Source organism: Humulus lupulus, chromosome 8 (genome assembly GCF_963169125.1).
Source record: "Humulus lupulus chromosome 8, drHumLupu1.1, whole genome shotgun sequence".
Lineage (NCBI taxonomy): Eukaryota > Viridiplantae > Streptophyta > Magnoliopsida > Rosales > Cannabaceae > Humulus > Humulus lupulus.
This window is the reverse complement of record NC_084800.1, coordinates 137,717,633-137,739,945: the sequence shown is the minus strand read 5'-3', so window position 1 is coordinate 137,739,945 and position 22,313 is coordinate 137,717,633. Positions and strand designations below refer to the sequence as shown.

General features: G+C 37.2%; 1 long non-coding RNA gene across 2 annotated transcripts; it reads left to right on the top strand.

The window, feature by feature from the left end:
* The first annotated feature begins 21 nt into the window (after window positions 1-21).
* Window positions 22-2,575, top strand: LOC133798496 (uncharacterized). Of its 2 annotated transcripts, none has more exons than XR_009875888.1 (2): window positions 22-1,958; window positions 2,275-2,575. It is a non-coding gene; the product is annotated as an uncharacterized LOC133798496 (long non-coding RNA). The 2 variants fall into 2 exon arrangements; XR_009875889.1 differs by having other exon boundaries at window positions 22-1,995.
* The last annotated feature ends 19,738 nt before the right edge of the window (window positions 2,576-22,313 follow it).

The window sequence follows — 22,313 nt, the reverse complement described above, 5'->3', positions numbered from 1 at the left end:
CTCAACTCATTTTGAGTATGTGATCCATCGGAAGAGACAATAGACAAAGGAACAATATTGTAGTCCTAGGTAGATTTACTTGGTAGAGTCGGTTTTATAAACGAGTGGTACACAATTTGTTGTCAAAGAATAATATTTTATTTATTTTTTGAAATTAAGTCTTCTTATGGGGTAGATGTGTACATTGGCTTTATTGGTTAAATGTATTTATAATTAACAAATATGTATCTTGAGAGAAAGAGCATGTATCCTTCTTTTGCAGTGGTTTTCAGTGGAAATGGAGGCATTTTTTTCGTTTATCGAGTTGTCAGTGAAGGGTCAAAGTTAAATTTGGGTGAGATAGGGAGCATTTTCACTCCATCTTCGATTTGTAGCATTCGATCGCGGAAGAGAATAACGTAGAAAGGCATCAGATGGAGCAATGCTGCACCAGGTCTTTCGATGAGTACAATAAATTAACATTAACGGTAGTACATTGGTATTGTGTTGGTCTGGGATCCTCGCTTGCGGTGGTTTTTTTTTTCTTCTTTTTGTGATTCTGGAAAGTAATTTCATTTATAAGTTAAGATTTTTATATATATTATTGTGGGGATTTGATTGTCGGGGTCGTGGAGTATAAAATGATTGATTTATTGTTTAATTTGTCATCCGTTACTATTCAAAGTAGGTGGTGTATATCATTTTCAAATTTAGTGTTTGAAACCCAAAAATTGTGGGCATTTTTCCTTTTTGTTGATACTCTTGCCTCGGTTGTGAATAGGCTAATTGTGTTTGGAATTTTGAATGATTTTTTTTTTTTCAATTTATAGATATTGTACAGTTTCATGAGAAAATTTTAGAGTTTCGGAGGAGGTTAATGCCAAGTACCTCCTTATCATTCATTGTTGAACATCAGCTTGAGTCCGTACGGTCTCTCTCACTTGTTGGACCATTAATTGGTGAGTTCTTTGCTTGGAACTATTTTCCTTCTCTTTTGTGGTCCTCCATTTGTGAGTTTTCTGTGTGCAACTATTTTCCTTCAGAATAGACCAATTGTCTTTAACCTCACTCATGTATATATGTATTCAATGGTAAAAGTTTTGATGCTATAGATTGGTCATTGATGTTGCTTTTCTAATCAATGATGGAAAACCCAATTTGAAATTTGGTTCAACTATTGAAATTTCTTGAACTCGCTATTATACAATGCTATCATTTTGGAGCTCATTTAGTGTTTGTATTTATTACATCTAGGTAGGAATTGTGAATTGTTTTGTCAGTAATGTAAGATTAGTTATGTTCTACTCTGTTTTGTATATTTCTTATTAGTGACAATGTGCAAGTTAAAGTTGGAGTCAAAGGGGCTGAAGAATGTACTCAGATTATGAAGAATGATTTAATTATAGATTGTCAAGAGTAGATCTTGAAACACGTGCTGGGTTTCTTAGCAATTTGTTTGTAAAAAAACTAATTCCTAGCTTACAAAGAGTGGGAAATGCCTTAGCAGGTCCTCCTGAACTAATGGCTGCCTTACTTTCTCCTACTTATTGGCAGGTTTTCGCAATTTGTTACATTAAATTGTTATTATATAATATTTAAATGAATGGATTTTTTTTGAAGTGATTAGTAGAGTTTGCTTTCATACTCTTATGCATATTTACAATGATTTTATGTATGTGGTTCTGAGTTCAAGGTATTTGTTTTCCTTTGAATATTTTATTTTATTTTCTGGTGTAATTCCAGCTTAGCGAGACTATTCAATAGTCCATGAAAAAAATTCATAAACATGTTATTTCTTTCAATTAATTAATTCTTTTGGAAGCTTAACACTTTGGGGTTGCTTCCTACGCATACAAATACATATTGGAGTGTTCAAAGTCTATTGTTGCCGACATCATTCAGCGGAGCAACAAATGTCTTCTCCGGCAATCATTAATGGCGTTGTTCTCACTGGAATTACTCAATTTGAAAGCCTAGGGGTATTGTTATTTGTTAACGTTTTTCATGTTCTTACAGGTGCTTTATTTCTCTCATTGAGTATCACTTTGTTGGTGACATAATAGTTTTTTTTTTAGCAGAATTCCTTATTTCAAATGCAATATAAGATTTTTTTTTTATGTACTTTGTTTTCACCACTATCAGATGGACCAACAGTCATTCAATTTGATTCCTTGTCTCCTTCTATTCAAGTATTTATAGCTTTTGGCATTCTACTTCATGATTCAAAAAATGTCTGAAAGGCTTCCATATTTGTAATTCAATCCTTATCACATTATTTTGTTTTTATCTTTTCAGGGTTTGGTTACATGAGATGGTTGCAATAATAGATCGTGGTTCGAACTGGAAATTGGTTTATTCATAGACTTTTTTTTTGAACTATTTACTCAGATCATCGTTTATGCTATCTGAAACTTCTAGTCAAAAGTGAAGGGAAAGTTATGGAGTTGTTCATGTAGTCTTTGAAACTCATGACTTTCACCGCAAGTTAAATTTTGTACATGGATTTATTTTACATGTTATTTCTCTTTCAAACCCTAATAGTTCACTTGTAATTTAATATTTCTATTTATTATCAGCTCATTACCAATTTTTCGTCTCTTTTATTATCCAAAAATCACTAATAAGGCTTAAGAGTCTAGATTAGTGTGTCGGGAAGGCATAATTGGTTTATGCGTGATTTAAATGATTTAATGCATGATTATGTGATAAGTATGTTTATATGATTATATATGGATATATGAAATGCATGTTTATGGGTATTAATATGCATGTGGGTCCTGTTTAGCTTTTAAGGACATATTTGTAATTTTGGCTCGTTGAGGGCATAAATGTGATTATTTGTGATAAATGGTTGAGATCACATTATTATGTGGATATATTTACAACGTACGGCACGAGGCGATCCTAGGGAGCCAGTTAGTGGGAAAGTCACAACGAGACTCAATACTTGACTCGGGGCGAGTCCAGGGGTATTCTGGGTATTTGATGTTTAATTGAGTTATTAGGTTATGGAAACAAATATTTGGAGATATATTTGAAGTTAGAGAGTTTAGGAGGGAATAATGGAGAAATTTACCATTTTGCCTCGGGTGACGTTTTTGGTACCCCGAGCCTTGGGATTAACTTAAGTAACTTAAGTTAGATAAAACAAAACAAAGTAAATAAATAGAACTTTGCCAAAACCGACTCTTCTCTCTCTCTCTCACTCTTGCTTCCTCTAGAAACTCTCTCAAGCTAACTTTGGAGGCCGAGGAATTTTGGGCCAGGAATCACATGAATTGAAACTAAGGACTTGGGAATTAGCTCAGCAACTACTTGGTGGATTTATTCTTCAGTAGAGGTAAGCTTTTAACTATGGTTTAGCTTTTGAATTCTGGAAATTGCTGGCTGTTTTAAGGTGTTTATGAGCTTTTGAGTTTCAAGGATTGAATTGGAGTTTAAATGAGTTTTGAGTCTGGTTTTCTGTTGGGTTTTGCTGCTGGGATCATATTAGAGTGTTTGTGATGAGTTGGTTGTGTTGTTGGGTTGATTCTGGGTTAATTTGGTTGGGTTTTGGTTGTTGAAATTTGTGATTTTTCTGGGTTCGAAGGGGTCGGGTTGCGACTCTGTTCTTGGTGTGTCGCGGCCCTCTAGAACAGATGGGAGCTAGAAAAGAAGAGCGGGTCGCGGCATGGGGAGCTTAGGGCCGCAGCGTGTGTCTGCTGAATGGGGAGGCTGGGCCTCTAGTTGGAGGTGGGCTGCGACATGAGGGGTATAGGGTCGCGGCTCTTAAGGGCATTTTTGGGCTTTGAGAAGGTTTTAGGTGTGGGAACTTAACCTAGGGCGCTCGGGATCGATTCCACTACCGTGTTTGGTGGAATTAGATGTCCCAAATGCTAGAACTTGGTCCGAATACTTTTATTCGCTTATTATTGATGGAATCCCTTATTATGATTGTGACTAGGTGTACGCTAGGGCTCAGAAAGGGGGATCATGCTCAAGGGTCATTTTTCGTAATCAAAGCACTCAGAATTAAATGTAAGAAAACTGCACCGGTTGTGTGACTATGTTGGGACTAAGGGTTCCCTATATTTGTATGCAACATTGTATGATGGTATTATGTCATGTGAACATGAATAAATGACCTAAGAGTGTCGAAATTAATATTGGCGCACAGGACACGGCTCAGCCACTGGTAGCTGAGGACAGCTTAATATTCACTGAGCTCGGTTTAAGCGGACCGAAATCAATGGGATAAACAGGGGGTGCGACCTAAGGGCGTCGACCCTGGATATTGTATGATATGTTAATTATCTGGATGATAAATTGTTGATATCATTGATTATATGAATGATGTGATCTGTTGAGTATTTGATTAATGAGTTATGAATTGTTTGGTTATATTCTGTGTATTGGTTTCTTGCTGGGCTTTGGCTCACGGGTGCTACGTGGTACATGTAAAGGCAAGGGTAAACTGGATCAACCCTGACTTGGAAAGCTCTAGAGGCAGAATGTACATAGACAGTTGTTCGGCCACCACGGCCGAGGGTTGAACAGGGACAGAAATACCTTAAATGTCTATTTTGCCTTTAGAGGGGCTTTTAGTTGTATATAACCCTGAATTTTTGTAAACTGTCATTTAAACTCTATTTCTTTTGGGATCCCGTGTACGAAATGTTTATTTAAGTGAAGTTTACCATTTATGATCAAAACCTCTAACCCTAGTTCAATAATGATTTTAGTGACACATTTTTAACTAAATGACTTGATTAGCAAGTATTGTACCTTTATAAACACACAGTGTAACGGTCTTGGCTTCCTAGGGTGTTACATATGATCATTAGGTTATAGAACTCAATTAGTGAAAAAGTTTTGATATTTTGATCTTAATGTTAGAGATGTGTGTGATTTTCAAACTTACGGGTTGCTTAGTTTTGATGGGGCATAGTTTCATATTTACATACATATAATATAACTGACAAGCTCTGCTCTGTCTATCTTGTATATGAGATTATGCTTGCATTATTGTACCTTAACAGTTCATGTACTAATGCTAGAGAACTTTAAACTTTAAGCATTTGGTTCCAATTATATTGACTCACTTCTTTTATTAGTTAAAGATCAGTACCATATATGTATTAAAATAATTTTTTTCACCTGCAAAATATTACAAACACAACATCAACAACAGCCAATTACCAAAATCGTATAACAAGCAGTAGAATAAAGAAAATAATAATGGCACACAAGAACTTTTATCGTGGTTCGATCACAATTGTGGTCTACGTCCTCGTGCACTCCCATAAAAGTGCTCATATCTGCACTAGAATCTTGAGAACCAATGCACAAGCCTAGTATTTCGAAAATCTATAACGCATTCAATCACAATAGTATTCTTCGAACAAGCCTCAACAAGTAACACCCCAAGAAGATAACCCCCTCTTCTTGATTACAAAACCCTTGCTCACACCTCTGTTCTAAAAATTACTACTCTACTCTCACAAAAACTCCTAAGCTCACATATTACATAAATTATCTCCAAGTAAAAGTGATACCGAATAAGAAGATGAGAAATGTATTATATACAAGTATTGTGAAAATTTAATTAATTTAAACACGCAAGCGTACGCAATCTTACAAGTAATACAATAATAAGTAAATCGTCTTCACAAGAATTGTAAAATAGAAAAATAGGCAAAATAATTACTTAACAACTTAAAAGTATTAACAATTAAATGAGTTGTTTGTAAGCTAAACGAAATATTAAAAAAATGAAAATACTGAAAATAAAACTGAACTAAACAAAGTAATTAGAAAGAAATACGTGGATTGTAGAATGGACTTGAATTATTAACCCCCTAAGTCAATTATACTGAACAGATTGCGACAGCAATATTTTAGCAAAACTCCAAAGTTAACTAGAATTCAATAAAAACTCATAAAACTTTCCCAAATTCTATGATATTAATTCTTTTACCTAATTAAACATATTCCATGCCAAAATAGATTTAAGAATACAAATTCAAGGATCAATTCTCAAAAGTTACACAAGGCAAATAACACATCCCTATGTTATTTACTAACATAACCTACCACAGATTATGAACTTGTATCATCCAAGTTCTTCCCATTATATTTAATCCTTCCAGCATCATACATAATTAGACATCTTGCTATTGCTGGCCAAACAACAATAAGAAATTAACAATAATGCACACATGAATGAACAAGAGATATTTTACTAAAATAAGGTGCAAGAAGTTACTACACTATGATATTGGGTTCATCAACAATTCAAGTCACACAAAAATTAGTTAATGGTTATTTTAAAGAGCATTAATCCAAGTTCAATACTGCCCACAAGATGAAATTTAGAAAACAAGAGAAAGATCAAATTCAAATGATGATGAATCTTCTTTATGCGTTCTCCTCTTCTTCCTTCTTGTTTCTTTGGTTTTCTTCCTCTGTCTTTTTCTCTTCTTTTCCAAAAAAAAATGGCAGACCCCCACTTTGTGCGGCTGGCTTCATCTATGTACCTCTAGGTTTACCAATTTAGCCATCTAAGTACAAAATTGCCCCTCCTTTTGATTTATATGTGAGTTTCTTTCTTTCTTTTCTTTGTCATTTGCTTCCAATATTGACTCATGCTCTCTGTACTTGCCACCTCAGCCACTAATTCAGCTCACCTTCTGAATTTCCAAGCACGCATAAAAGTCCAAAAGCAGCCGGATCAAAATGCTTCAACAAAATTTGTTTTGCTACGGCAAACCTGCTATTTCAGCAATCAAAATTTAGCTTAGATAGTTTCACAATTTTAGTTTCATTTTTTGTATAAATATCTATCCATAAAACTATTGTTTTCAACCCATTAACTATTAAAAACTACAAAAACAACTAAACTTAACTAAAATCATAAAAACACAAAAGTTAGTTACAATAGCTAATAATACTAACATCACCATCAATTCTTCCATATTTATAAGTTCAACAGCACAAGAAATAATTTATTCAAGAGTTATCAACAAGTACATATATACCACGGAAGGAGAGCTGGCTAGCAAGAGGACTGAATGATTTTATATCTCATAATACAATTTTTAGTTTTTTGCCAAACAATAAAAGCCAAAAATGTATCATGTATGCACATGTATATATAAATTGGAAACCTTTATTCATAAGCTAAATACCTCCCAATTACTAAGAATTATATATATAAACAACAAAAAGTGTGCGTATTAGATTGAATAAATGATAATTATTCAATATTGACTATGTGCAAATTTCATAACTGACTTCTTCACAAGCTTATCTAAGAAATACAGTAAAATTGCAAATTTTCAATTTTGATTCTCACGTCATGGTATAGTTTGCCTAGGACCAGCCTTAACAGAAAGTTTCAAAGCATTCAGGGTGTTTAAAGCGACAACTCAAATGTCGGAGTTCGAGGATGAACATACACGGGTAAATAAGCACAATAACAAGCTCATTCTCCACCTTCAATAAACGGTCATTTCCCTATTATACTTCATATCAAAAGAGCAATAAAAGCAAGTTAAGGGTTCCATAAATATATTTAGAAGTAAATGGGAAGAAAAAAATATCCACTCCCTGACGTACAAACAAAATCCAAACTTAGAAAATTTAAAAATATTGCAATTGCATATAAAACTCAATGACTTGGGGAAAAACTCCAATTAATGATATATAAACATAAAACATTGTATCAAGATTAAGATCACCAACCAAATTACATAAAATATATATAGTCACCTCAATAGTATGATTATCTTAATAATCACATCCTCAAACACATTTTGTGGAGAAAGCAAGCATTTTCTATAGATGCTTTATATATATATATATATACACTAGATATAAATAACATGCAATGCACGTTTGCTTAAGTTTATTTATAAAATTTATTAATTGTATTTATTAAATTTGTATCATTCATATAAGTTTCAAATAAATAAACAATATTATATATAAAAAAATGACATAAACATATTAAATGAAAAAATTAAACCAAAACACTATTTATAATTTTTTTAAATATATATAATATGATAAACCTGAACCTACACCTAAGAATCTTACAAATACAGGAGACAGTAAAAAATATGATTTTATTTACTAAAGAGTAAATATCGTTAGACTGGAACGGGCTATTCCTACTAGTTCGTATAAACTCTCCCCAAGAGCTCCCCGGCGACGACAGAGGAACCAACCCACCTGTTGTGGCGGGGCAACTTTTTTGTTTCACATAAGACTTGGACGATTATCCCTACCCTCGGTAGCTTACGAGTTTATGTCCATCCCTGGCCGAATACAGTTTCCTTTCGATTTTACGCCAAACCAACAATCTGCACCATTTGCCGCATTGTTCACCTTGATAGGGAAGGAGAAAGGAAGGCTATGAATTGAGCTAACCCCCTCTGTAACCCAAGGAAGGGGGTTGATCCTTGCACCGAACTCTAAGCGAGTGGCTCATTGTGAGACCTTAGCCCGATGCCTTTTAGCCAAAGCGAAGTTAGTCATGGCTCACTGTTTGGTCTCTCGAGCCTCCCCCTCTTCTTTCTTTAGAATATCATTTTTTGTTTTCCGGATGTGGATTGAGCATTTTGTTTCATATGATTTTTGCGCTTGTTAACCTTCTTCTTTTTGTCTGGACAACTGGATGCGTGGATCTTGCTCTACCACCCCTTATCTAACAAAAGAAAGAACTCTAGTGAATGGCTAAGAGGAAGTACCGATGGTATTTCAATTTCGACATGGCCTTGGTCTTTTGGTGAAGTGGCACTAATGTGAGCCTTATTTATCCAATTCCTTTTCCAACCAAGGAACTAAGTTTGACTAAGGAAAAGGACATCTATCTTGGTTGTCTAGCTATGACTAAAAGACCCACTCGTGACAACTCGACACTGGAAGCTTTGATGAGACTCTTTTTGCCAGCACACGACCCTAAGCTGTCTTTGCTTATTTCCTTGCTTAGCTACCCTCAAATTATAATTTTTTAATAAAAATTAAGATTATGTATTATATATTATTATAATGATATTTTATAATATTTAAATTTATATTGATATACGTATTAAATATCTAGTCTTGTATTAAATATTATTATAATATTTAAATTTATATTAATATAATTAGTAAAAAATTAGGATTATATATTATTATTATAATAATATTTTATAACATTTAAATTTATATTAATATAATTATTAAATATGTAGTTTTGTATAATATTTTATTATAATAATGATATTTTATAACATTTGAATTTGAATTTGAATCTATATTAATATAATTATTATATATGCAGTCTTATATTAAATATTATTATAATAATTATATTTTATAATATTTGAATTTATATTAATATAATTGATAAATATTTATTTTTAAGTTAGTTTTAAAGGTATATTTCGTTAAATATTTAGAATATGTTGTTAAAGTTAACAAAACAAACCGTTAAAACTCAGAATTCTCGTTATCGACACACTTTTTATATAAAAGAGATATAATTAAAAAAAAATCTTTATGTACATAGAAAATAATACAAAAAGCAAACCCAACTAAGTATAATCTTAACTCAGAGGAAGATACTATATAAAATAACCTAGGTCAGGTGATTAAAAATCACAAACAAGTCAGCACAATTCAAGAAGGGAAATTTGAGTTTTAATGCAATAAGTGACACTACATTTAAAAAATACCCTATCCCTATATGACTCTCGTTTTGGTGCTACTAATGACGTTACTACCCAAAATACCCCTGGCATAATTTTCTCAAACTCTCCGTATTCTCTCCCAAATTCCCGAACCAAGCAAACTTTGAAATCGATAGGCCTCGATTGAATCCGTAGAACCCAACCTTCATTGTCTTCCACGACCACGAACAAGGGCTCCCAAAGGGTCGGAGTTGATGATCGGAGAAGGGGAAGGAGAAAACGTCAAGCAAGCCGACCAAACTTTTAGTAAACAACCCCAAAGAAAGCGAAGGTGAGGGATTTCATTTTTAATCTGCAATATGTGTATGTGCCTGGTTTTTTTTGTTGATTTTTGTTCATAGGATAGATTGGGGCTAGGGAATGAAGAAATCTGGGTTTTTTTTTTTGATATTTTTCATGCAACTCGATAGAAATCGATAGGACTCGATAGTGCATGATAGGGACTGGATTTGACTGTGCCTCGATAGGACTCGATGAAATTTTAGCATATATCTCGATAGGAATCGACAGGACTCGATGATACGGGGCTTTGGGATTTTTAGGACCTACCTCGATAGGAATCGATAGGACTCGATGATATGGGGCTTTGGGATTTTTAGGGCCTACCTCGATAGGAATCTATAGGCCTCGATAGGTCTCGATAAGACTTGATAGTAACCTGATGATATTATTCTTTGTGATTTTTAGAACCCACCTCGATAGGACTCGATAGTTTCTGCCTCGATGGGACTCGATAGGCCTCGATAGTAACTGCCTCGATAGTGACCAGATTGTTTTACATTTTTAACATTTTTTTTTGTTTTTTTTCCAGATGCCTGACCTTATTGTGCCGTTGGATAAGCACTTTCCTGACCGTGTCACTTATAGGGTAGTGCCTACTTGGATACCCTTATAGAGCAGTTTCACAGGCATGGTCTTATTGAAAAGGCACATGCAAGCTCGTTGGGACAGTTCTTTAAGGCGAAGCCATTTAGTTTTTCTGGGGTTCTGCTGCATCAGCTAATGTTGCGTAAGGTAGAAAGCAAGAAGCCTGAAGAGGGTCAGTTCTACCTGGGCAACACTCTGTGTAGATTTGGTATTGCAGAGTTTGCCCTAGTTACCGGGCTAAATTTTGGGAAATCACCGTCCCCAGATGAGTTGAAAGAGCATCTTTCAAGTGATCGAATCATCCAGGAATATTTTAATGGTGATTCGAAGGTTAGTTTTGGTCAGTTGGAAGATGCATTGAAGGCCTCCACAAACCCAGAAGATGCATTTAAGCTGGGTTTGTGCTATTTGATAGAGGGGGTACTGAATGCCCTAGAGAAGACAACGACGATATGGGGAGATTCCCTGAGGATGGTTGAGGATATTGATTACTTTTTCAAGTATCCATGGGGGAAGTTGTCATTTAAGAATGTTAGCAAAGGAGTTCAGAAGGACATGAAGAAGTAATTGAAACACTACGAGGAGAAGAAGAAAGAGGGGTCAAGCAAAAAACAGAAGGAGGCGAAGTATAGTTTCAATTACTATGCACCCGCGCTTCTTTACTGGGCTTTTGGGGCCATGCCTTCTCTCGGGAGTAAGTTCGGTGAGAACAGTGGGAATCAGATTCCAAGGATGCTTAGCTGGGCTATGAAGACTGATATCACTATTTTGACAGCTTTGTTGGTTCCTATATTCGCCAACCATCGAGTAAGTTCCATTTTATCTTGTTAAATGTCACAGATTAATTGATTAACAATTTATTTTATTAAAGTTTTCTTGACACATGTTATTCAACCATGCAGTTAGTGGTATTTCCCATGCTGAAGCCACGTCCCGGTGAGGTAGTCTACTACAATAGCCTCCCAGAAGTTGATTCCAGGTTATTCCCTGAGTTGGAATCAACTGTGGGGGAGGCTGGGACTGCAGTGGATGAAGTAGTGGTACTTGAGAAGGAGGCAGAGAAGCTGGCAAAAGTTGAAAAGGAAGCCTCCATTTTTTATGAGGATGTCCCGAGGGTTGAGGAGGGCACTTCACAGGCCTGTGCAGCTTCATCTAGTCAGGTTGCCCGGCCTGATTATGAGCAATTGATGCAGAGGCTCAAGAGGGTTGAGGAGGGCCATGCAACCTTACTACAGAATCAGACCACAATCATGGCTCAGTTGGCGCAGCTGCTTTCACTGGTCTCAGGTCGATCCACCAACGTAAAATTAGATACAAAGTCTGATATCTTGCCTGCAGACTACGAGCGCGGTGATCAACCCTCCACTCCACAGGCCCATACATCTGTAGTTGACAGTGATGCTGACAGTCCCAGTGTACGAGTACTGCAGCCCGAGGAGGCAGCTGGCCTTGAAGTTGTCAGGAAGAAACGTAGGCCCAAGCGTTTTGATGACTTCACCGACCCAACAAAGAAGATCAGACCAGATAAACAGGGGCTAGTTGCTGAACCACTGAGGAAGTGTGACCCACAGCAGGAGAAGAGCTTCCATAAGTGGATCATCGGGAAGATCGACAACAAGAGAGACCGGAATGTCTATACTGGGACGCACGGTGTGGCATGGTTCTTGCAGTTGCACACAATCCAGACTTGGCTTTGGGATTCGGTATGTAAATTACAATCATGTTTTCAATTCAATCTTAAAATATATTGATGGTACTAACGAATTTTCATGTTTTTTTAGCATATTGATGCCGCTTTGCACATGCTACACCGCCAACGCCACTTTTACCATGCTGCATTTTGGCAGGATGCTGCGATCATGAACACCACCTTCCCCCAGGTGTGCCTAGGTTGTTGGAATCATTTCAGAGAGACCGACACTAAGTATACATGGGACAACAATGTGCTAAGAATGTTGAAGGGCGATGATAATCAATTCCTTGTATCATGGCAAAATGTGAGTGAAGTATATTTTTCTTTGCACATCGAGAAAGACGCACATTGGATCGCCATTGAAGTCTCCATTCCAACGTGGTGCATCAACATTTATGATTCCAACCATAGCGTGCTCAGTCCCACTCTGATGGAGGAAGCGATCAAGCCTTGGTGCTTATTGTTGCCTTCGTTGTTATGGTGTTCTGGCATGTTTGACGACCATGAGGACCTCCAGGTATATCCTGAGCAGAATGCAAAGCCTTTTTCATATTGTCGTATTCCTCCGTAGGAGTATCCTCAGACTAAGACAAGGTATTCCCCTATTTAATTAGTGTATTTTGAAATCTGAAAATTAAAGTTATTTTTATCTTTTATTGACACAAAATCGATTATATGCAGTGGGGATTGTGGTATGTTTGCCATTAAACATATCGAGCATCTGGTTGCCAGGCTACCACTCGATACCGTTATCGATGAGAACATCCAGCATTTCAGGACCAAGTGGTGTGTGGACCTATTCTATCATAATTTTTCCCCGTGATGCTCTTTACATTTTTGTCTTACACATCTTGTATAGTATAACATATAGTTAGTTTTGTATATTATTTTTTATCAAACAATATTTTTTGAAAAAGTTATTAAATAAAAAAGTACTAAATTCACATAATGTGTCTGCCTCGACATCCAAACCAACAAAGTATTAGAAGAAGTACTCCATATAATAAATGTAACAAAATCAATTAAATAATTACATAACACAATATTTTAAATCCTAGCCTTACATGACTTCCTATTGTGCCCACTACCACCATATCTGCTACACTTACGTGGCTTGACAATCTTTTCCCAGCGTGAAGCATAGCGATTTGTCTTTCGCCTACCCACTTTCTGCTTCCTGAGCCTTCCTACAGGGGTTTTCTCAACGGGGACGCCGACAACCGTATCTCTGATGTGATCAGGGATTACCCATTCATCCTCGTTCCCAACAGGGTAAATAGTATCTTTATAAGTGTCCTTCAATGCCTCAATTCTATAGTAAGGCTAAGGGGAACACAATGAGTAAATGTTTATGCTTCTTTTTCTGGCTGCAGCAAAAGCATGTACACAGGGTATCCCAATGGTTTGGAACATGCCACAAGAGCATGATTTTGTGGCCAAGTTCACCTCACCATCACCATTACCATCGACCACAAGAAATTCGTGATGACCAAGGACTTGGACATCTAAAAAAATTGCTTTATCACCAATTTGCTTCAAATCCTTTTCCATCTCAGGTGATAACACAGTTGTTGCTTTTGCAGCTCTTTCACGTCTATCTACAAACCAAGACTGAAGAGTGAATCTTATGAATTCAAGAAAAGTGGCGACTGGAAAGCTCCTTGCCTCCTTGGTCTTATTGTTAAAGCTTTCTGCATAGTTACTCGTCATGATATTGTATCGGTTACCAGGAAAATAAGCGCTACTCCACCTTTCAAAGCCAATTCCCTCTAGATATTGAGCAATGGGCGGATCAATTACCTTAATCTTGTCAAAGAACTTGTGAAATTTCGTTCTTCGAAATGCGTACGCTGCACACCCCATGATGTCTTTCACGTGGTTAGTTTTGAATTTTGCCACAACATTCATACAGATATGATGGTAACATGCATCGTGATACGCATCTGGGAACAAAAGCTCCAAAGCATGATTAATGCTTTTATGCCTGTCCGATACAAAAGCAAGGTTCTCAACGTCTCCTATGACTTCCTTCAATTTTCTCATGAAATAAGCCAAGAGTTATGGTTCTCACTGTCCATCAATGCAAACGCAATTGGAAACAACTAGTTGTTTGCATCCAACGCAACAGCACAGAGCATGTGGCCATCATACTTATTATTCAAGAATGTGCCATCCACACAAATTACAGGACGACAGTACTGGAAACCACGCCTAGAAACACCGAGGGAAAAGAAGCAATACAAGAAACGACCATCTTCTGCTACAAAATCAGTAATTGTACCTGGGTTCTTATGCTCCAACTGACACATGTATCCAGGTAACTTGGAGTATGATTCCTCAGGTGTCCCTCTGACATACATAAGAGCCTTTTCTCTGCATCTCCACGCCTTCTCATAGCTCATTTTGACCCCAAAATGGTGCTTCATGTCCTCCCTTATGTTGTTTGCCATGTACCTAGTACCATCGGTAGCAAATTTCCTCTTGATTAGGTGCCCAAAAACCCACGGTGATGCTTGACGGTGGTCCTTATATCGAATTTCTTGTGAGCAAGTGTGTACTTCATTGTATACAGTAATCTCGAACATTTCAGATCGCATTTTTTTCTTACCCCTCAATCTCCAACCACAATCAGGATCCTTGCAGGTAATGTACCACACATCAGTCCCAGATTTCTTCACCATAAACTCAAAATTATTCTTCATCGCAAATATGGATGCTTTGGTTTTCAATTCAAGCTTGTTCTGAAAGAACTTCCCAAGGTGCAATTCTCCTGAAGCTTTTCTGGTTGAGGAATGATGCTGATGTGAGGCCTCTATATCCTCTTTGGTGAACATGGGAGCATTCCATGTTCTACGATCTTCACCTAAGTCCAATGGAGAACTCCATCTAAAACTATCATCGGTTCTACTTGGACCTGGACAACTACTGCTGGTCCCAGGTGTTTGCCGATCTTCTATTATGCGCTCCTCATCTACCATAACATCTGAACTCTGTGTTGGAAAATCTGCCCTAACATCTGGCCCACCAAGATCTGTTGCATCAGCAACAGGATCGTCGTTAACATAAGGATCGTAGCCATAGGGATCGTACTCCGTCGTGTCATGCACATATGACGGATCTCTAACTGGGATATCATCATGGATTATGACATCTGGATTTGTCTCAGGAACACATGTTCCAATGTCACCTTGAGTTCCTTTGAAACCATGACATGGAGGAGAAATGTTCTCTTCAAATTGAACTTCTTTATTAACGTTGATAGAAGCCGATGCATTTCTTACACCTCCCTTCTTAATCAATGTCACACATAGAGGAATGAGCTTCTCTACAGATTTCGATGCTAACCCAATGAATGCACGCACATGCCTATCATTTTTTATAACGGTAGGTTTGACGGATTCTGATAGGCATGTGTACGGGACCTCAATTGTAATGCCCCAAATTTCTTAATAAGGTTTAGGACCTTGATTAGGAGGCCGGGAGGGTCATAATTGATCTATTATAGTATTTAATGATTATATGCATATTTACGTGAATTATATTATTATATGATGGTGAATGCATGCATATGGGAGAATTTATTATTGTGAGGGTATTTTGGTAATTTGGCCACTGTGGTCGTAATTGTATATTCTGGGTGCATGATTGTGATTAATTAATATAGCCACATTATAAGGTGGATTGGTTCGAGCTATTCGACATGAGACGATCATGAGATGTAAGTGTTCGGTCTAGTCATAACGGGTTTAAGCTCGGGGCTCGGGGTGAGTTTAATGATTAGAGCATTACCGGGTGTTGACTGTATTTTTAGCTAACGACGTGATAATGTCAATTACGACAAGCCTTCAAGAGAAATAAAAACAACATAGACGGTTTAATGAACAAAAAGTAAATAACACAAGAGATTTTATAGTGGTTCAGCCCCGATTGTTGGTAATAGCCTAATCCACTTAGAGTTGTGATTTATAAACCTGTACTCAAGATCAGATGGACTGAGCCAAGTGAGTTTCTTCAGTACAAATTCCAAAAATACAAGAATTCTCTCTCTAGAATACTCAGACCCAACTTTCTCTCTCTAGAATACACAGACCCAATTTTCTCTCTCTAGAAAGAAACAGCTCAAAAGACCCTTCTCTCATCCCATAAGCTCTCTATTTATAGGCCTGGGATCCTCAACTGATATCCCCTTACAATCGGGATATTTTATTATTCATCTTATATTTATATTACAATAAATGTTTAAAATGTAACTAATTCCTCAATTTGAGTGAGGAATGAGAGATTCCCGCGTATGTTGTTGAAGCTGTCTCTGGGAACCTTGACTTAGTCTCCTCTAGCTAATTGATCCACCTCCTACTGACCACCCATGCAAGTGTTGGTCGGACGTGCATGGTGGTAGGACATGCATGGTGGGTTGAACGTGCATGGTGATAGGACATGCACTCCTCTCCTCTAACATGGCACTCTCCTCTAGCATGCCATGTTCCTCCTTGAACCAATCTCCTTGGCTTCTCCTCGGACCAAGGTGGTCTGAGGCAACCTCCTTGGCACCTCACCTTGGACAACATTGAGGCAACCTCCTTGGCACCTCACATTGGACAACATTGAGGCAACCTCCTCCATAACATCTTACCTTGGACAAGATCAAGGCATTCTCCTTTAACATCTTCCAAACATGTCCGATCGAACATTGTATAGGCTCTCCTTATCAAAATCTAAGTCTCCTTCCTCTTGCATGAGACTCCTCCTCCTTAGCTACTTACCTTGGACACGTTTGAGCCAACACTTAGGAAACCTTGGGAGGCTTGCCTCCTACACACCCTTGGAGTCTCCTAAGACCACTTTCTCCTTGGGGTCTCCTAAGACCACTTTCTCCTTGGGGTCTCCTAAGACCACTCCCCTTAACTCTCCTAGAATGCATTCTCCTTAGCCTCCTAGGATGCATTCTCCAATTTTTGGGTATAACACCGGGAATTAAAGGGTAATGAGATATGATTTATTGATGTTTGAGAATATTGAGAATAGCGGGAATTGGAGAGCGTAAATTATGATTAACGGTATAGGTTGTAAATGACGATTTTACCCTTGGGAGTGCTTAGAAGCCTTTAAATGACCTAGGGGCATTTAGGTCATTTGGCTTGGATATACATGAGGTTTAGTAGGCTGTAGAAGGCAGAATAAAAAACAGAGCCATCCTCATCCTCTCTTCCTCTCTCTCCCGTACAAACTCTCCTCCATCTCTCTTCCAAGTTTTGAGAGCCACCTTGGGGTTTTGAGCTAGGAATCAAAGGTGGCAGCTAGGGGATTTGTTTCAACCATTGAAGGGGATTCAAAACCATGTTAGAGGTGAGTTTTAGTCATTAAATTCAGGTGATACTCTGTTTTCTTCTTTGGTTTTTCAGCTTTGATTTCTTGTTAAGATTTGGTTTTGATGAAGGGAGGTTATGGGTGATGTCTAGAGGTTTGAATGAGTGTTTGGAAGAGGTTTTGGGCTAATTTGAGGGGCTGGTTCTAAGGGAAAACGCAGGGGAAAATTCTGAGTTCGCGTGCTGGTTTTTGCCTGGTCTGGGCTGAGCGTCACGGCGCAGCTATGGTGCGCCGCGGCCCTTGGCGTCTGGCAGGGGGGAGCCTTTCTGTTTGAGGGCGCGCCGCGGCGCAGCAGGGGAGGGCCACGACCCTTAAGGCCATTTTGACCAAAAACATGTTTTTAGCTTGGGGATTCAAGCCATAGGCCTCGGGGTTGAACCTAGTACCCGGTTAAGTGGGGATTGATGTCCTGGAGGCTAGATATTGATTTGGGAACTTATGTTGATCATTTTTTTTATTGATGATCCCTTATATTTGGTTATGGCTAGGTGACCGCTAAAGGACTAAAAGTTGATCGTTCTCAAGGGTCGTTCTTTAAATCGTTCTAGCTCGACTTTGAGGTAAGAAAACTGCACCCTGTGTAAACGTGACATGCATGGCTATTATGATGCATGTTGGTTGATTACTGAGTATGACATGCGTGGTTATCATTGATGCATGTCGGTTGATTATTATGTGTGACATGCATGGCTATTCTTGATGCATGTTGGTTGACTATTAAACGTGACATGCATGGTTGTTATTGGTGCATGTTGGATGGTTGAATATATTGCATATGATGCATAAGAAACATGTGAATAGGACATGCTTTGTATACTGGATGTGATATCGTTCAGAGCTTGAGCCTCTGTGTTAATGCATAGTCCTAATTGTACTGGTATCTGTTAGTAAGCATGCTAAATACCTTGTTTATTGACCTTGGACATGTGATATATGTTTGGTGGCATGGCTTACCTGTGTATGGCGCTGAATTATTAGTCAGAATTGACAATGGTGTCAGATCCGTCTGTGAAGCTGTGACTTATTAGTTGAGTTCACCACGGGCTGAGCACTGGTCGTGTTTTACCGACCCAAGGGTCAGAAATGGCAGTGCGTTGTGAGCGCCGGGCCGATTAAAGATTGGATCTAATCGAGGTCGGCATTGAATGACTCATATGGGGTATTAATGCTAGACCGGCCGGAAGGTCAATGAGAACTATAAGCGCTTGCCTGGTCTACGACCAGATGACTATAGCCAAGGTATATGACCCCGGTGACCGTTTGTCACATGGCTAAGGGACGTTGTCCATAGTTTCGACTCTAGAGTCGTGAGGAGGGTTATGTTGGTGACTAATCACCATGCACCTATCCTAACCAAGCTTATGAAGGAACACTTATCAGTTGAGCCATGGTGACCCTATCGTCACGTGGCTAGAGGGAGCGATGCTCATTATTGTGACTTTTGGCTATTGTCACCTATCTGGATGGACCATTGGTTCCAAATGGTTACTATGGTTCTAGTTGATATTATATCATGTTATATTGTGTTTTCTTGCTGGGCTTCGGCTCACGGGTGCTACGTGGTGCAGGTAAAGGCAAGAGAAAGCTGGACCATCCTTGAGTTGGAGAGCTTAGGTGATGACGTGTACATATGCAGCTGCTCGTCCGCCACGGCCGAGGTTTAAAGTGGAACTAGGGTTGAACCCTGTTTTGCCACTTAGAACGGCCTGTTGTAAATATTTTATGTAATAAACTCTGAAATTATATTTTCGGGATCCCAATGTATAAATTAAACGTTCTAGTGAAACGTTACGTCTTAACCAAAATGTTTAATCCCTAAACCGCTAATCATACTTAGTTCACGATTTTGGCCAAACGACTCGATTAGCGAGTTTAGCACTGTTTACAAAGCACACCGTAACGGTCCCAGGAGTTGGGGCGTTACATCAATTTTCAAGTCATACACACATTTATCCACTTCAAGCTCTTCGTACAGAATGTCAAGCAATTGCTCATACGTCACACCCTTCTCCACGGGCAGAACTTGATTTTCAGCATCTCTGAAAATCCAATCCCTATTTTCGAGTTCCCAAACACCATTGAATGCAACAAATACGGAAACAGTCGAATCTGCAATAAAAAAACAAAAAAAAAAGGTCAAAAAGTTAAACTACAACATAAAACTGAAAATATCGATTTCTATTGATATATGTCGAGTTCTATCGAGGTCACACATATTGAGTTTTATCGAGTACAGTCGAGGACTATTGAGGCAAACAATCCAATAAAATTCTTATACACCTATCGAGTTTTATCGAGTAAAATCGAGGACTATCAAGGCAAACAATCCAATTAAACTCTTATACACCTATCGAGTTTTATCGAGTACAATCGAGTTATTAAATCCAATTAAACTCTTATACACCTATCGAGTTTTATCGAGTACAATCGAGGACCATCGAGGTATTAACATCCTAACACTATCGAGGCACGTCGAGGTCCATCGAGGACCATCGAGCCAGCATGCATGCAACACATCGAGACCTATCGAGTTTCATCGAAACTTATCGAGGCAGGAAAAAAATCTAGAAAAAACACACGAAGTATCCAAAATTCATTCCGACAGTGAAAAATTGCAATAAAACATGAAGGCATACACAGATCTGTTCGAAATAAGACAAGTAATGTAACCAAACAAGTTTCCTCACTACATATAACAAATATATACTTACCCATACGGTTTTTTCCCCTATATCTGAAATCCAAAATGAAGTTTCTTGACTTGAAATGACTCACAACTTGCCCCTAGATCCGGAATGCAAATTAATGGTGACTGACTTTTTTTGTGTGTACGAGAGTTTGAGAGATAGAGAGGGAAAACATAAGAGATAGAGAGTGAAGACTATAAGAAAAAGATATGGAAAATTATGCCAGGGGTATTTTGGGTAGTAACGTCATTAGTAGCACCAAAATGAGAGTTATATAAAGATAGGGTATTTTTTAAATGTAGTGTCACTTATTGCATTAAACTCAAATTTTCCTTCAAGAATTCGAGAAACTTAATAATGAAGTCAATAATTCTCAAGTCTCTAGTAAAGCTAAGTCAGTAAATTTTAGGTGCCTTGATTTCTCTTGATAAACCAACTCTTTGAATCACCTAATATTTACATCGTTCATGGTAACTAAGCTCAACTGTGCAATCAATTACTATATACAAAAAATAAATCTAAGGCAATAACCTAATAACCACAACGAAAACAATTAATAAAGTTATAAAATGCCCACCATTCTTAGAGTACAGAAAGAAAGAGATTGAGATGTGCTAAAATTACCTTTCAATGCAAAGAAAGAGAAAGAAAAATCCTAAATAATTTAAGAGGAGACACATATAAGCTGAGTAGACAAGGACATAAACTCTATATCAATGCAAAGAATATGAAACCAAATGAAGAGAGGGCGAATAGAAATGAGAGAGAAACTTTCTACCCTCTCTTCCTTTCTTGCCTAATATTTTCTAAGAAGAGTTATTTTGTAAATATGTTTTAGTTGTAGATGGGCGGGAAATGAAAATATATTACCGCCAAATATTTATTGTTGGAAAGTTTCAAATTTGTAAGATGTAATTTTTTACACAAATTTTGACTTTTGTAGTTTATGATTGTTAAAAAATAAAATAAAAAAGGGGTTGTTATAATGATTTTTATTAGTGAATTCACAGAATATTTTATACATTAAGTAAGTTGTTTTGTAATTATAATTAAATGTTCAAATTATATAATTAGAAACATATTGTGACACGAGACATAGTTAAATGTTTCAAATCTCACATCTAATAACTTAGTAGATAGTTATCAAATTTGTTCTCAAGTTGGAAGAGGTTGCAATTTTTTAGTACAAATGGTGTCTTTCTCATTGGTGGGGCTTCTGAGTGACTAGGTAATATATTAGAGTATGTTAGTATAATTAGTGACACTATACTTAGTCAAATATTTCAACCCTCACACTTAGTAACCTAATTAGTAGATGATTACCAAATTAATTCTCAAATTGTGAGAGGTTAGTGTTGGGGTTTTATGTCCTAATTAAAACTCAAATTTTTTGTAATCTCATTTTATTATCAATAAAAGAATAGAAATCATTTTTTGACTTGGTTAATCACTTTGCTCACATGTTTTATTTTCATGATTATTTGCTTAATATAAACTTTTATTAAATCCCGAGCATATAGCTAATCTTATTTATAGTGACGCAATCACAGTTGAATATAAATTTGATTATATGTTCAAAATAATTTAGTCCTAAGATTAGTCAGTGCACCGGATTTACACTAACTTGCCAATCTACGATATGATCTACTTACACATTACAGTGTTATGTTCTTTCCATAACATTAACAAAGTAGATAAGATCGGATGTATTTGTTACATCAGATAGGACCGATATTGACAGTTGATAAGATAAGTAAACATACTATTATTATCTATTCTAGTCATATCATATAGTTGACTACAAGTCAATTCAATCTCAATTCTGAGTGGTTAGTATTCTAACTGATTGTATTATTTGAGTTATTTGACTTGTTCGTTACCAGCTGACCCTACGGACTAGCCCATACTTACATCTTGGGAACTCGGTAGTATAATTGAGTGGGAGTGTTAATCATAGATATGAACATCTATAGCTTCTGATGAAGAAGTGAAACGATGGTTTCCTTT